Source organism: Palaemon carinicauda, chromosome 22, assembly GCF_036898095.1.
Source record: "Palaemon carinicauda isolate YSFRI2023 chromosome 22, ASM3689809v2, whole genome shotgun sequence".
Classification (NCBI taxonomy): Eukaryota; Metazoa; Arthropoda; class Malacostraca; order Decapoda; family Palaemonidae; genus Palaemon; species Palaemon carinicauda.
In genome coordinates, this window is record NC_090746.1 from 40,289,713 (window position 1) to 40,301,026 (window position 11,314).

At 45.4% G+C, this 11,314-nt stretch overlaps 1 pseudogene; it reads right to left on the minus strand.

Annotated features, from left to right (window-relative positions):
* LOC137615848 (glutamate receptor-like) overlaps positions 1-11,314 on the minus strand; it is a 146,721-nt pseudogene that overhangs the window by 113,704 nt on the left and 21,703 nt on the right.

The following is an 11,314-nucleotide window of genomic DNA, read 5'->3' on the forward strand; positions in this document are numbered from 1 at the left end:
GCACATTCTTCTTGCGTGGGATGAAGTGGGCTGTTAAGGCTACCAAATTTTTTTCCGTCCATCTGAGGATTTTCATAGCTAACAGGCATAGGTGCTCTGAAAAGGTATCTCCTTGCTTTAATAAGTGGGACACTACTGTAGTGTTGTCTCTCATTAGCGCTATGTAATGCCTTGAAAGGAACCAATGGAAGTACTTGAGGGCCAGGTAGGCTGACCTCATTTCCAGGGGTTTATATGGCACTGCCTTTTGGATTTGGACCAAAGCCCGGATGCCGCCATGTGTAACAGATGAGGCTCCCTTCTTATGACATGTCTGTGGAGAGCATAAAATCCAGGGGAGGAGAGAGATCTACTCCTCTGAGGAGGTTGGTGTCTAATTTTTTTTTGCTCGGGTCTCATCAGCACTAGAGTACTTGGTGGGTCTCTGTGCTGAGACCAGAAGGTCATCAGTTGTCACTGAGTCTGAGCCTGCTTGCGGGAATAATGTAAGTGCGACGAATTGTAATATTATTGCCCAAGGAATTTGATTGTCGACTATCTGTAGCATTTTTAAGATGTGAGGTCTTGTGCCCACGAAAGAAAACACAGCTATTGTAGCAATCATACCTCCTTCAGTTTGCCTGCCTGCCTTGTCAGTGGGGGCTGCTAACATTCATAAACATAATGAGAAGTTGACTAGTTTGCCTGGCCGCCTTGTGGGTGGGACTTGTTAACATTCGTAAATGTGATAAAAAGCTGATATCGTTTGTCTGGTCGCCTTGTGGCGGAGATTGCCATCATTTGTAAACGTAAGCAGAACGTCATACTGATCCCTTGGCACTTGTAAGAGTATGTCCAGCATGTGAGTGCTCTGAAGAGGGTTGCCAGCGAATACTTTCTTGCAAGTGAGAATCAGCAAATGCTTTTTTTGCTGGCCAGCCCTGGGAAGAATCAGCGAAGGCTCTTAGAATCAGTGAAGGCTTCCCTTGTAAGTCGAATCCTTTCTCACTGGCCAGTACTGGCTAGAATCAGCAAAGGCTCTCCTTTCTCGCTGTTGAGAAGCTGTGAAAGCTCTCGCTAGCGCTGGCTGAAAAGGTCTTGTAGATCCACCATGGGTATTAAAATGAGCAACATGGGTTGCTCGGAGAGATTTGTCAGACAGAAAAGCTTGCCCACCCCCTTTGCTAAAGCTAAGTGGGTGGATGCTCAAGACTGTGCATGACTTCTCTGCAAGACTAAGGTTCTTGCTAAGTACTCCTGCTCATCTTATACCCCCAAAAAGGGGGTGGTGAGTAGCCTTATGTCATCACCTCGGAAGGGAATGAACAAAACTGTGCTGGACTTGAGGACCAGCCGTTTCTCCCTCGTCAGAGGTTGAAACAATGAAGGGCAGGTCCCAAAGGGCTTGGCCTTGCAAAGTTCCATGAGCTTTGTTGTGCCCAAAGGCCCGATGTGATAGTAACCCTGAAGAGTTAAGGCCTGTGAGACTTGTTGATGGGAGAGAAGGTGGCTGCAAGCGGCCAGCAGTCGCCACCATCTGCGGCAAAGATCCCAGAGGGAATTGCAATGAGACTCGTTTCGCACCCTGAGGGTACGACGGCGATGAGTAGATGCATGCCATCACCTAACTCATCCGTCGGCAGGCTCCAAAGAGCAAGGGAGAGATATGGACAAATCCAATTCCAGGGAAAGGCGACCGACCTCGGATGCCACTGTCTGTAATTCTCCCCATAAACAAGGAGATTGCTGAACAGTGGCTGTTGGAGGTACTCTCCCTCGTAAGGGAAAGTTACTCAACACCAGGTGGAGGTTAACACTTCCTTGAAAGGAACAATCAACTAACACTTGGAGGCGAACCTCCGGACAGTACTCTCTGTTTCCCGTCAACGAACTAAGCACAAGTTGAAGGTCAACATCTAGAGTTGCCTTTGAAACGTAGCCAAAGCTCGTTTCTGGATTTACCCGGAAGGGTTACCCGACAAGCTACTCCGAGGAGTTCTTGTCCGCAACTGCTCCCGCTCGTCCGACGAAGCATAGCGAACATCGGGCAAGCAGAATTCAAGGCCAAAGATCTCTTGATATCTTGACTTGCACGGGGAACCCGTGAATCCCAAGGAAGGCAGCTCTGAAAGAAAGGGACTTTCTATTTAGCTTTAGGCCAGTTGCTTTTAACTGTACCCGGTTAAAAAGGTTTGGCGGGAGAGAAAGACTACGTGTTTACTCTACCAAGCCAAAATGAAAAGTGACAGTTAGCCACTAGTGCTGGTGGAAATGAGAGGGATAACCTACCCCACTCCATCCCCGCGGTGGGTAATTACACCCTGACAAAAAAGCATAACAGCTGGTATCACCTTCGCCGAAATAATATTTCATAGTAAAGAGCAGAAGGTTTGTATTTTGCACTAGAACAATTGTATTTTTCCTAATGATGCAAACCTTGAGGTATTCATAGGGATTATACTTTAGGCAAAAGGTGAAAGATTACCCATAAAACTATTAGCGAGGTGTAACTATCCTACAGCTAATTAGAGGATGGGGTAGAAGGGATAGCCGGCTACCCTGCCCTGTGTTGTCTCGTCACTTTTTATTGCAGGTAGGACTTACCTGGGGACAGGTGATTGCATGCCAATTTGTATAAATAGTTACAAGTTTGTATCATTAGGAAAAATAAAAATGACTCTTAAATTTGTTATTTGTTCTGATACTAAATACAAACACTTTCACTATTTATAGGGATGAATTACCCATTAGGAAGGTGGAGGTCCAAACCAACTGGCTAGTATTTGACCAAGGGTTTTCTCGTATGTGCTCCACACGTAACAGGGAGAAACCCCACACCTCTCTAAATTCATGCAAAGCATGGTTAGCAGCCTGAGTAATCTGTGTGATTGTGTAATACTAGCAGTGTGACTAGTATAGGTAAGAATTTTCAGAGATGATGGAATCTTTGAATTAAATCAACCGTAGATGTTACCCAATTCCACCTTGCCAGGGTGTATAGGAACGTAACATGTATATATCTCTATACCAGATTACACAAGGGAAATGTTTTACCTGCAGACAGCGGAGGCCAGCTTTACAGAGTACCTTAGGTGCTGTTTCCCCATAGGGGGTAAGGTGAAAGAAAGAAACAGCCAGTCATTCTTTATCATTCATCCCAGACTTAACCATTATTAAACTCTGCCCTCACCAGCTGTTACTTGTCCATCAAGGAGCCTGAGATATTTAAACCATTTATTGTGTTGCCACACAGGGCCAATATAGAACATCTCCATGTTCCTTAGGGTCATGCCGTGTAGGAAGTGGGCAGTAAAGGTCATTTGATACTTCCTGTACATGCGTCACAGAGTAGTTATTTTTAAACGCTAGGGATGTTCTACTATTCCTAATGTTATGAGCTCTAGGTCTCTTCTATTAAGGAGAAGGATCTGGATTCAATGTGCAGTCTAGGACCTTGCGAATCCTAGCCTATAATGTGTTCTTGGTGATCCTTCTCTTCACCTTCCCCAAGCTAACAAAGAGTGCTGACACTCAGGGGCGAGCTCCTGTAGTTCTCTTGAGGTAGTACCTCAAGTTTTTCACCAGCATAGTAGCTGTTGATCTGATCATTGGTCATACTACGAAGGGCTCCCAATCCAAAAGGTTCGAATCTGGGATCCCAGCTGCCAGGAATGAAGGTGAGTAGTACCTTTTCTATTGTCGTGAATGAGAGACATCGAAGGCGGATCATGGGATTTGCCGACTCTCTTGACTGAAGGCAACACGAGCGGGAAACCTGTCTTCAAAGTCAGGTGAAGATCTGCTGTTTGGTGTTCCAGATCATCGGGGGCACCCTTCAAGGATCGAAGGAAGCAAGCCATGTTCCATGGAGGAGGTCTAACTTCTGACTGAGGGCAGATAGGCTCGAAACTCCATAGGAGGAGAGGCAATACTGATGCAGAGGAAAGGTTAATTCCTTTTGGCCTGAAGGTGGTAGCCTTTCATCGCCAAGACTGAGAGAGGTTTCCCCACCGGCCCTCGAAGTTATCCAGGAAAACTCCGCAACACTGGAAAATGGTAAAAAAAGGATATCCTAGAAACCAGGAGTATGAGTCCTAGTGGTCGAACATGCACAGGAAGCCCTGTGAACTAACGGCTAGTTTGACCATATGGCTTCTTGCCGAACAGAGTTTGGTGGATTACCTTATTTCAGGAGGAGAGAACAAAAACTGGAGACTTTTATCAAAAAGAACCAACTTTAGAAGCTCGGAGATACCTTCATGAAACAGGTCGTTCTGCAAGAAATTTTTGGATTGGCAAAGATTAAAGAGAGAACCACCCTCACACCTGAAAAGGTGGGTGGGATGAGAAGATGTGCATGCTCTTGTAGCTGATCTGTGGATTCTCTGTTCTTGCTGAAATGAGATGAGTACTCCAAAGTCGTAGGAGGGGATTATCCACTACGGGCAAACCTAATTCGAGGATGAGAAAAGAGTTATCCCTAGAGAAGCACATCAGCCTAATGGAGAGTGTCATTGTCAGAGGGTTGACGAACAAGACCGAGGTCAAGCTAAGGGTTGGAAGAATAAGCCTCTTCAGAAGAGGATCCCACTGCTGGAGGGCTAAGGTTGCTTGTACAAGTCCCAAGAGAGCATAGACAGAATGTAGTAGACAGAGCAAGAGGAGAGGAATCCTTGAATCTAAGTTGCTATAGCCATAACATGAGCATGATCTGAATTCAATCCCCTATAGCAGAGGGAATGAAAAAGGTATATAATAACTCCACAGGGTTGTCTCCTGATGCAGGTGTGAAAAGTCGGGGAGATTCAAGGATTTGGCTCAAAAACCATGACAGCAACCCAAAAAGTTCTCAAACTTGTGGAGAGAAGAGAACCAATAACCCAAAAAGATTATGTTCACAAGATTTGTTCTGAATCACAGGAGAAAGGCGGCAGAGGCGAGTGGTCAGAAGACTTCTGTTGTGGCAACTGCTGTGTAGAACTGCATTTTACCTGCCTGGAGGCAGGGTATACGTGAAAGTGCATGCGCAAGTAAAGAAAATCTTATCAATGAAGATGACGGCTTGTAAGGTAACCATATACCACAAAGTGACGTAAGGGAAGAGGTAGGGAGCTGAATAGGTGACTTTGTCCCTAAAACACACGGCACATTAGCCCACCAGTAGAAGTAGTATTAATGGTAGTGGTTGAGGTGTGAAGAAAACGTTCGTTAACACTGATGAGGACTGGAGAACTGATGAAGAAGACTACCTATCGTATAAGCGGGCTCTTTGAAGCTCAAAAAAGAAGATGAAAGCATCCGGAGCTGAAAATGGTGTACTTGTGTGAAACAAGTTCCAGGAAGCAAGTGAGATATTAAGTGTCAAGGTTGACACATTACTTTACACCGCCTGTCGAAGGAGAATGCTGAGTTAGGTTCCAAGCTGTCCACATTTCTCAGCTCGGCAATCACGGCGACGACTACGCTCATCGCACAGTTTTCAATGTTCCAGCTGATGGTGAGTCCACCCTGCCGATTTTCTCGGTTTACCCCCGAATTACCAAAATTTTTATAGCACTGGGTGTAGATTTTCTCCAGCCATGTCGGTCTCCTTCCTGGGAGACTGGACATGGAAGGTGCTGTAACCAATGAACATATGCCACTACAAGGACCTTTACAAGAACATCCCAAAATGTGCTTATGAATGGTGTGCAGACTATTATAACTTCAGGGTTAAGCTGTTTGGCTGGATAGGTGTCCCACCCACTGAAGTCAAGGATTTAAATGTATGTCACCACAACATCAGATGCAGCTGCTCCGACTGTGAACTTATATCAGACAAGTGCCTGAAATACTACAAGGAACATGAAGCAAAAAACCTAAAGTTGAGCCTCCTAAGCCACCCAGCAAGTGTCGAAGAAGACCAGCTCTTCTTTTCCCGGATCTACATGTCAACCAATGGGCATCTGTGACCACAAAATGATCCAAGTCTGAATCCAAGACCCTTTACTCCATCATGGAGATGGAAGACTTGCCGGCTGAAGCCCAGGCAGTCCAGGAGGTGAACCAATCCCCGGAGTACAATTGCACCAACTGCCTGACAGAGCTGCTGGAAGAAGACACTGACACCGTAAACAGCAGCCAGAAACCAACAGAACCAGCACCCAAGAAGAATCAGAATGAACCTCTCCCCAAATTCAAACTTTTGGCCAAGGACAGCACTACCAATTATGCCGCAGTTGCTGCCATGGCAGCCAAGCCCAACAGAAGAATCACAGCAAGACCAAACAGCAAAGGAGTGCTCCTCATCTCCCCCAAGGATTAGAAAAGTGCCAGTCTACTGCAGATGGAAGCCTCTCTAGCACTTCTTGATACCTCCAGGAAGCTTAGTAAGGCAATTACCGCCAACTACCCAGTGACTATTCCACTCACCTTACTTACCTCCTGCAGTAACATCTCCAGTGTTGAACTGGCGAAAAAAAGGTATGAAGAAATACTAGCAAGATCATCACCATCTTCGTAGAACTAATTCCTCATAAATTTGGTTTCGGCATATGGGGAACCTTCCCCATACAGGATTACACTCCAGAACCACTTTGATGCTATCGTTGTCAAGTGTATGGTCACCATCATGAATATTGCAAGTACCCCAACATTTGTGGCATCTGCAGTCAATGTCACAAAATCCAGATATGCATCACTGTACACTAGGAAGGCTGGGAGACTCGACCTAGGTGTGCTAACTGTTCCTTATCCCACCACATCAGGAACAAGAGGTGTCCCGAGCAAGTGAAGAGGATTCAAGCCTTAAAAACACCTCGCAAACCAACCTGTCTCAACCACCACTAAAGCAGCAGCAACAGCCTCTCAGATCCCAGGGAGCTCCTTCCCAAAGAGCTCAGCAACCAGCAACAGCCTCTCAGATCCCAGGGAGCTCCTTCCCGAAGAGCTCAGCAACCAGCAACAGCATTACTTCATCCAGGTGCTGGTGTTGATGCTGGGAAACCACCCCCAGCACCTGCACCATCACTGACTTCTCCACCCCTTCTTTCCCAACTTATCTAAACCTCACCCAACAAATGGAATTCCTCTCCCTAGAAAACCTAATTTCCTGGTCATCCAACTCCTTTCCAGAGTCCTAACCTTTTCCTTAACAAAAATCCTCTAATCCTCTCTCCAAAATACCCCTCCAAACCCAAGAGCAGGGATAAGCATCTATGCTTAGAACTACTTCTTTTATTTCCTACCTAAGGTCTTTTCTCCTCTCCCAGTCTTTTACTTACTAGGACTCACTGCCACTATTCTCTACCATTAAAACATTTCACTCTGGATTCAAATGGGACCGGATTTGAGACCTCAAAGGGTGAACAAATATCATCAAAGCTCTTTGGACTGAGCAAAATCATGCTGCTCTTTGGGCAGAGAAACACCAACATTAACAAATATTTACTTTGCCTTGGAAGCCCAAGCGTCTTGTCAAAGTCTGGACATATCCCCTATGGGATGCAGTATTGCAAGAGCCCCAGCCTGGCTGGAGTACCTGGCAATCTAAAACCAAACATACAATAAGGGTTCTAAGAAGGGATGTATGGTACTACCTCAACTGCATGTCATGGGAAGTGCTACCGAAGTAGAGCAACTTCTGAAGAAACTGAGGAGTGACAATCTGTGTCATCTAGATGAGGATACTCTCCGATGAACAGAGAAGAGGGAGAGTCTCGCTGGGAAGAGCAGTATGATTGCTTAAAGTGAGGATCCCAGTTGGTGGAGTTCTGTGATCTAACAGAGGTTCTCCGTCAAACGAAGTCGTAAAAAACACACCAAGAGACGAGGCTTCAGAGATTCTTCAGTGGCCTTCAGCGAATCTACACACAAGCCAGAAGAGCAGTTTGTCAAATCCGGAGGGCAACTTTACCTTGTAAGGCAAAGCAGCAAGCTGGGTAGTGTGACATTGATTAGTGGTTACTGCCAGAGGTTGTGACAAGTAGCCTGCAGAGGCCGAAGAAGATTGGAACCGAGCGGAAACTGGAAACTAGCTGTTCTGTGTTGCCTTGTTGTAGGTTCTGAAGTGGGGTTGATCATTAGTAGAGGAAGACATCAGGTGCTGGAAGCAGTTGCTGGGGCACCAGAATCCTGGAGAGAGCTGATGATCGATGGTGAGCTGACGGGCAATGGCAAGCTGATAGTCAATCATGAGCTGACAGGTGTTCTTAGGCGATGGCGAGCTGATCGCAGATAATGGCGAGGTGATGGGCGACCATGGGTGATCGCATGCTGCTGGGCGATCGTGGAAGATCGCAAGGTGTCAGGTGATCTTGAGTGATTGCGAGGTGACAGGCAATTGTGGGCGACCGTGAGGTGATGTGCTATAGTGGGCGATAATGAGCTGTTGGGCAATCGCGAGGTTACGGGTGATCGTTGGCAATCACGAGGTTATGGGTGATTGTTGGCAATCACGAGGTGTTGGGCAATCGAGGACGATTGTGAGCTGACGAGTGATCTGAAGCTGTCGGGCGATCATGGAAGATCAAGAGCTGACGAGTGATCTGAAGCTGTCGAGCGATCATGGGAGATCAAGAGCTGACTGGGTGATCGTGCCCGATTGCAAGGTGACAGGTTATCATGGTCAATTTCGAGGTGATGGGCAATCAGGAAATGACAGGCTATCGTGGGCAATCGAGAGCTGACGGGTAATTATGGATGATCGTGAACTGATGGGCAATGGAAGAGGAGGCATGTTCGCTAGACGAGACTAGTCAACCTGGCGAGACGAGTCTACAGTGAGACGAGTACACTAGGCGAGATGAATTTTCTGGGCGAGACGAGTTTGGTGGGCGAGACGAGTTTGGTGGGCGAGACGAGTTTGGTGGGTGAGACGAGATCTGGGCGAGATGAGTCTGCTGGGCGAGACAAGTCAGCTGGGCATGATGAGTCTTCTGGGCATGATGAATCTTCTGGGCAAGGAAGATTGCTCCAAAGAGCAAAAGCGGGGCATGGATGAATCCAATTTCCATCGGAGAAATTCCCCAAAATGAAAACCAGACATATGAAAAAAGTCTCTCCCGCGGACGAGAAAGGCGACCAACCTCTGTAGCTACCATCAGTAATTCTCCCTGCAAGCAAGAAGATTGCTGGAAAGTTCCAACACCTGGAGGCAAATGCTGTGCCTCCCATCAACAATCTCTAGCTTAAGTTAAAGGTCAACATCGAGTGCTGCCTTTGAAGTATAGCCGAAGCTCTTTGCTGGGTTCTCCTCAAAGGGCTTACCTAAAGAACTCCGAGGAATTCTAGTCAGTAGCAGCTCCAGAGAGGAATGATCCCGTGTATGGGAAAGGCCGTAGTTAGCACGATGATCGGGTACTGACGCTTGCGCAGGTGAAGAAGGCGGTGACTGGGCAAGAGCAGCAACTTCCTCAGGAGCAGGAACATCTGATTTCACACTCCTTACGATGGCTGACTTAGCAGAATAAAGAGGTATGGAGTTGCTAGTGCTGAGGAAAAAGAAAAAGAATTGAAAAAAAAACCCTCGGGAGAACAACCTAACCCGCAGACGGGAAAGGTGTCCCCCAAGAGGTACAATAAATTGCTAAAGATTCTGCACTCCCTCCACCCGCTGTCATTGCAGAATAAAGGAGTACAGCTTTAGTACTGTAGAAAAGATGGATTAAAAGAATTTTTATTCAAAATTTTTTAGCTGATGAAAATCCACTCAGGAGAGCAACCTAAACGCCGGCGAGAAAGATGTTCCCTGAGAGGCACAGGAACATGCTTCAGACTATGTACTCCCTCTGCCAGCTGTCGACATAGAATGAGGGAAAGCGGTGTCATCAGCGAAGAGGAGCAAAACTAAAGTCAAGCTCTGGGTAGGAAGCTAGCTGCCTTCCCTTCAATGAACTTGCAGGGAGCAAGCGACATCAACTTCCGAACGGAGAAGGAGTATCCACACAAAGACATCTACCCTGTGGCAGAGGCCGGATCGTTGCTCTCGGAGAAGCAGGGAAGGCCACCAGCCTACGGGTGGTCGGGCATCACAAGGGAATAGACCGAAAAGATGGTTTCTCTGCCCTCGAGAATTGCCAAAGTGACGAGACAACACAGGTGTGTGTGAGGGGGGTAGCCGGCTACCCTCCTAACCCCCTGCTAACTACCGGTAGGGTTGTTACACCTCGCTAAAAGTCTAATGCTAGTCTTCCACCTTCGCTGAAAGTATTATCCCTGAAAATAGCGAAAAGGTTTGTATTTAGTGGCGGAATAAATAATTAATATATAATTCCTTGAGTCTTTCATGTCGTTTAAAATGAGAAATAGTATCATACAATACTAACACTAATAGAAACAATCCTAAGAAATCAGCCTCACCTTCCGATAAAGTACTCCCACCATACCATTCCATGAGCCATTAGGATCCTTGAGACCGAATCCATCACTTGGCACAAGGATTTCAGAGAAGTTGAGGTATTGTTGAGCAATGAGCAACAACTCACTAACATATCCTGTGGTTTCATGAAGTTTACCTCCCTCCTTAAACTCAAAGACTTGTGGTTTCTGAAGCATAAGCAAACAGACAAAATATTAATTTCATCTTTTAGAAAATCTGGACTTCACTTTATAAAATATGTTATTCAGAGATGCCTAAAAAGATACAGAAATCTTGGAAAAATAATATTTCCTAGAAAGGTTGGGTCAAAAGTAGAAGTGCTACTATTTGAAAAGTATTTATATAAATCAAATGATCAATCATTCTTATTGATAAATCACGAGATTTAATAATTCACAAATTAATTTTATTTGTATAAAAGAGCATGTAATAGGAATAAAGCATTAGAAGATTTTCAAATATTGAAGGACAAACCTGTAAGCATGTAATCCTGATGGTTCGATTCTGAAAGTTGAAGGGTGGGACTGGCCAGAGAGGTTGAAAAATCTTGTAAACGCCAGACTGCCATGTTCCAGCTATGTCAAGGAACCATGAACCATCTCCTGGAGCCCTGATACTACCAATCTTTCCTTGACTGGAAGTAATTATTCAAATTACAAACGTAAAAACTAAAAGCAGATTTAGAATGTATAATATTCTGAAGAATGAAAAATACAAGTCTAAATAAGGGCCCAAATTATACTATGTTTGAAAGTTTTGATTAACAACACTGAAATAGTTTGAGTCAGAATATTACAACTATCCCAAGTGATATCGAACTATATCAACAATAAGACATAGCCATAATATTTATATAAGAAAATATGGAAGAAATAGTTTCTACGGAACAACAAATTGAAACTTGTGAAGCAGTAACAATAACAGCAGTTATGGTAACCATGAACTGAGGTTTGTGCTTTATTTAATTTACTAAAAATC